This window comes from Octopus bimaculoides, chromosome 3 (assembly GCF_001194135.2).
Source record: "Octopus bimaculoides isolate UCB-OBI-ISO-001 chromosome 3, ASM119413v2, whole genome shotgun sequence".
In the NCBI taxonomy this organism is placed as follows: domain Eukaryota; kingdom Metazoa; phylum Mollusca; class Cephalopoda; order Octopoda; family Octopodidae; genus Octopus; species Octopus bimaculoides.
The window spans coordinates 114,083,690-114,089,134 of NC_068983.1; the positions used below are offsets into that span (position 1 = coordinate 114,083,690).

At 39.4% G+C, this 5,445-nt stretch overlaps 1 long non-coding RNA gene across 1 annotated transcript in view; it reads left to right on the top strand.

Moving 5' to 3' along the window:
- LOC128247331 (uncharacterized) overlaps nt 1–4,871 on the top strand; it is a 15,119-nt gene extending 10,248 nt beyond the window's left edge. The window contains exon 3 of the long non-coding RNA XR_008263715.1: nt 4,716–4,871. This is a non-coding gene — a long non-coding RNA (uncharacterized LOC128247331). The remainder of the gene's footprint in view (nt 1–4,715) is intronic.
- The last annotated feature ends 574 nt before the right edge of the window (nt 4,872–5,445 follow it).

Below are 5,445 nucleotides of genomic sequence, written 5' to 3' on the forward strand. Positions count from 1 at the left end.
AACCGTTGAAAGAACCATCTAAAGATTTTATTACCTTCGTGCGCTCAGGTCAGCGGATCCGTTTCAAGAAAAAGAACAAGAAACTTCCTGTGAGAAATGAAAAGTGGAACGACTATTGGGAAGTGACTGCAGATTTGCCTGGGTGCCAGGCATTCTTTCCCATCCCAGTTATGGAAAAACCTGACATTTTAATGTGGTGTGAAAGAAGAAAAGTTGTAAATCTAGTTGAGTTAACGGTTCCTCATGAAGATAATATGGACGCCGCGCGGGCTCGAAAGATGGACCATTATGAAAACCTTCTCGAGAAATGTGAAGATGCAGGCTGGAAAGCGGAGCATTTTCCAATCGAAGTCGGATGTAGAGGATTTGTAGGAAAGAGTGTGAAACGACTTGTTATCGTTAGACCTAACTCATCGGAAGGTAAATACCACCATTACCGATATCCAAACTACAGTGCAGAAGGCTAGCCACTGGATTTGGTTAAAAAGAGACGATGAGCGATGGCTAGAGAAATATTGAGCTTTGTTTAATAATCAGTTGATCTAGCAAGCGGGGCCTCATATCAGTGAGGGGGGCCGGTGCGCATTGATGCCGTCGAGAGGTAGGCCCCGAAACAGCGCGCATTCTCTCCTGATGACCCCATACACTTGCTGGCTTCCGGTATACAGAGTTCTTGACTGGTAGCACTTGCATGTGCAAGTTGTTTGCAAGATACAATGTCAATAGCATGCAATTAAATCCAACAAATATGTCATACACCAAAGTAACTATATAACCATACATATAAAATATTGACATACACCTATGTAAATATATAACCATACATATAAGATATTAACATACATCTGGTTAAATATATGATCACAGATGAATAAATGATAGGTGTGTGTGTTTACATCTTATTTGCTTCAATGAAAGTTGCTATGTACAGGCAGTATTATTGTTATCAGCTTGTTAATAAATTATCTCCTCACATTGTGCCTTTGATAGCATGTAGAATAAGAGATCCCTTACTTGAAAAATAGGTAAGAAAGTGACAAGAAGAGTAAGAAGAAACGTTTGCACAGCGGGCGAAATGCTTAGCGGTATTTCGTCTGCCGTTACGTTCTGAGTTCAAATTCCGCCGAGGTCGACTTTGCCTTTCATCCTTCCGGGGTCGATAAATTAAGTACCAGTTACGCACTGGGGTCAATGTAATCGACTTAATCCCTTTGTTTGTCCTTGTTTGTCCCCTTATTGTTTAGCCCCTTGTGGGCAATAGAGAAATAAGAAGAGTAACCAACTATAAAACAATGTCTCAATAATAATGAATTTACCTATTCGGTACTGCACATTAATAAGATATGGTCATTGAATAGGAAAAAAATCTGTGAAGTATGAATAAAATGGATTTAGTGTGGGCTGTTGAATATATAAGGTTTAACCTGCTTGAGAGGCAAACCTTAAGAGAATATGTATGTTGGCACTCCGTCGCTTACGATGTTGAGGGTTCCAATTGATCCGATCAACGGAACAGCCTGCTCGTGAAATTAACATGCAAGTGGCTGAGCACTCCACAGACATGTGTACCCTTAACGTAGTTCTTGGCGATATTCAGCATGACACAGTGTGACAAGGCTGACCCATTGAAATACAGGCACAACAGAAACAGGAAGTAAGAGTGAGAGAAAGTTGTGGTGGAAGAGTATGTCAGGGTTCACCACCATCCCCTGCAGGAGCCTCGTGGAGCTTTAGGTGTTTTCGCTCAATAGACACTCACAATGCCCGGTCTGGGAATCGAAACCGCGATCCTATGACCACGAGTCCGCTGCCCTAACCACTGGGCCATTGCGCCTCCACCTTAAGAGAATAGCTGGGCACAAAAGGCATCAGCTGATATGCAAGAGAGATAAACTGCACTGTCTATGTTTATATCACAAGTGACATAAAATGCACAATGTCTGTAACAGCTGAAAAAGTGCTGTGAGCTGACAGCAGAAATTCCTCAGAGTAAGACTGAGAAATACATACTACGAGATAGTGAGGCCAGATTTTAGCATAGTGAGTCATACAGGATTGAGAAAAGTGGGGTAATTTACCATACACTAAACGCATTAAACCAGAAAGAGAGAGAAACAGAACGGAAAGAAGAAATATAATATTGGCTTTAGATGTTGGCACAAGGCCAGCAATTTCAGGAGATGGGATAAGTTGATTATATCAACCCCAGTATGCAACTGGTATGTATTTTATCAACCCAGAAAGGGCGCAAGCCAAAGTTGATCTCAGAAGAATTTGAACTCAGAATATAAAAACAGAAGAAATGCTACTAAACATTTTGCCCAGCATGCAAATGTATCTGTCTACTCACTGCTTTAACAACAACAACAACAATTATCCCAGTACTTAACTGGTGTTTTTTGTTTAAAAAAAACCCAGAAGTACTAACAACAAAAGTGACAGTAGCATTTAACCCCAGAATGTAAAGTGATGGAACAATAACCACAAGTGAAACATTCTACTGGTTCAATCAACCACTTTTATTAAACCTGTGCCAACATTGGAAAATAGATTTCTGATAGAACCTCTTCTCTCAAATATCTCCATAGCCATAAAATCAATTTAATGAAACTTCAGTTCAACATAGAATGCTACAAAAATGAGTTTGATTTATTTAGCCTACCCAAACACATCATCTCTCTCTTCTCTCCTCTCTCAACAGTATCATTACTACTCTAAGCCTACCCAAACACATCATCTCTCTCTTCTCTCCTCTGTCAACAGTATCATTACTACTCTAAGCCTACCCAAACATGTCATCTCTCTTCTCGCCACATGTCAATAGTATCATTAATATACCCTACTGCTAATACCCCTGTAGTCAACACCCTGCCACCAACTTGTGCGTCCCCCTTCCCCAATCTTTACAGATGTTGCCTACTTCCCTTTCCCACTCCCCCTATCTCTTCCCTTATGCACTCTTGCAAACCTCCACTCTCCCTACATACTACTACTGCTGTTACCTGGGGTGCCACCTGAAATTAATGTGCAAGTGACTGAGCACTCCACAGACATGTGTACCCTTAACGTAGTTCTTGGGGAGATTCAGCATGACACAGAGTGTGATAAGGCTGGCCCTTTGAAATACAGGTACAACAGAAACAAGAAGAAAAAGTGAGAGAAAGTTATGGTGAGAGAGTACAGCAGGGTTCACCACCATCCCTTGTCAGAGCCTCATGGAGATTTAGGTGTTTTCGCTCAATAAACACTTACAATGCCCGGTCTGGGAATCGAAACCACAATCTTACGACCATAAGTCCACTGCCCTAACCATTGGGCCATTGTGTCTCCATCATTGAGAGAAACTAATAAAAGTATAATAAGAAAAATACATACACCCACCTCTTACTCATTCCTCCTCACACTGTATCTTTCAATTCTCCTTTCTTTCACACTGTCACACTCATCACTCTGTCTCCTCCACCATACTGTCACTTCTCTCTCCCCTCTCACCTTAGTTCATCTTCTGCTGTCATCCTCTTTTCTACCCATACTATTGGTCACATTTGTCCCAATGTAGTGAGGACCTCTCTTAACTTTTAAGGTCCAAGACTGTCACATAAGGCTGGTGTCATGATGAAGCTCACTCAGAACACTGTAAAAATGATTCGCAAATGAATGAGGATGATGTAAGGTTGAGAGGACCCTTAAGTCCTGTCTTCAAGGCCAGTGCTAGGAAGTGCAGGGCCCAATTAGAGAACTGTTTGAGGGGGCCCTCTACTCCACAAAAGCTGAAAATTGATGTTTTACGTTTTGTGTAGTACTTCAGTCCCAGCCAAAAAACGTTGAAGGCTTTGAGGCTTCATAATTAATCACAATGAAAAACTAAAAATTTATCGTAGTGTCCTCTGCTCAGACATGTGTGCCAGGCCCTGTCTTGGCATAGGACCCAATTTGAACAAATATGTCTAATTAGCTTAAAATCAGCCCTGCCTGTTTTATTAAGGATATGGCAGCCTCTCTAGTATCTACACCACTATTAAATGCATCTGATACACCCTGGAAAATGGTTGTTTTTAGGAAAGATGTCCAGATGTAAAAACTAAGCCAAAGTAAAATCTATGAGAGAAATTATATTCCCGATATGTCTAGGAGGGTAGTTGCTTCAAATAAGAACTAATTCAATCTGCCAACATCCATAACATCAATGATGATGATGTGACTGAGTGGTAAGAAGTTTGCTTCCCAATCACATGGATCTGGGTTCTGTCCTTTTCCATGGCATCTTGGGAAAATGTCTTCTACTACAGCCAACCAAAGCTTTATGAGTTGATTTCGTAGATAGAAACTGAAAGCTGTCTGTCATATACGAAGAGGTGCTGAAAACTTCCTGGCTATAAGAGTATTGCAAAAGGCCTGGCTGGAGGCTCAACTTTCGGAGTTCTTTTACAGGGCTCAGAAAAACAGAAGGACGGCTGGAATAAATGTGTGAATTTGAAAGGAAAATATGTTGAATAAAATCATAATTAACCAATCCTCCCAGATTTTATTTTACCCAAAGCTAGAAACTTTTCAGCACCTCCTCTGTGTGTGTGTGTGTGTGTGTGTGTGTGTGCGCACGCGCGTGCGTGTGTGTGTGTGTGTGTGTGTGTGTATTTGTGCCTCCTTGTTTTGAACATTATGTCATAATTGTAAATGATTGTCATTGTCATACAATCAGTGTCATTCCTTTCCAGAATTCTTTGAGAACATGTCTGGCCATGAAGAAATATTATTTTGCTTGAAAACCTGTGAGAGTTGGCAACAGGAAGGCCATTTGGCCATAGAAAAATCTGGCTCAATAAACTCTGTCTGACCCATGCAAGCAGAGACAAGTGGATATCAAAAAGATGATGATGATGATGATGATATCCTATAAAATATTCAAATAAAATAAATCCTGTTCTGTTTTCCTATTGTATCTTATCAATCAATTATTCTTTATAACCACTTTATCAGTGTTGGGTTGGCACTGAGTAGAGTTAAATAAGCTAAATTTAATTTACTTTAATTGGTGAAGTGCCAATGTTATTTCACTTTTAATCTTTCCTATGATACCTATTTACAAAAAAAAAAAAAAAACTAAAACTTGATCGTTAACTTGCTGAAAGACTATACTTGAGGTCTGTACAGTTTTGGGCTTTCTTTTTTTTTTTATATATATATATATATTTTGCTTTCGCATTTCTAATTTATTTGTTCTTTAATCTTCTAGAGAAAGAAACAACTGAACTGAATTGTTCATGAAAATTATCTTTTCTATCTAAATGATAAATTGATGTTTTTTTAGCAGATTTATTGTGATTTTTAGCTTATTTGTTTTTGGTTTCTTGTATAGGAATAAACATTAATAGGATTGACCATTGTAAAACAATCCAATCATTTAGTTTAGTGAACATGATCAAACTTTACCATGCTTTCTTTTGA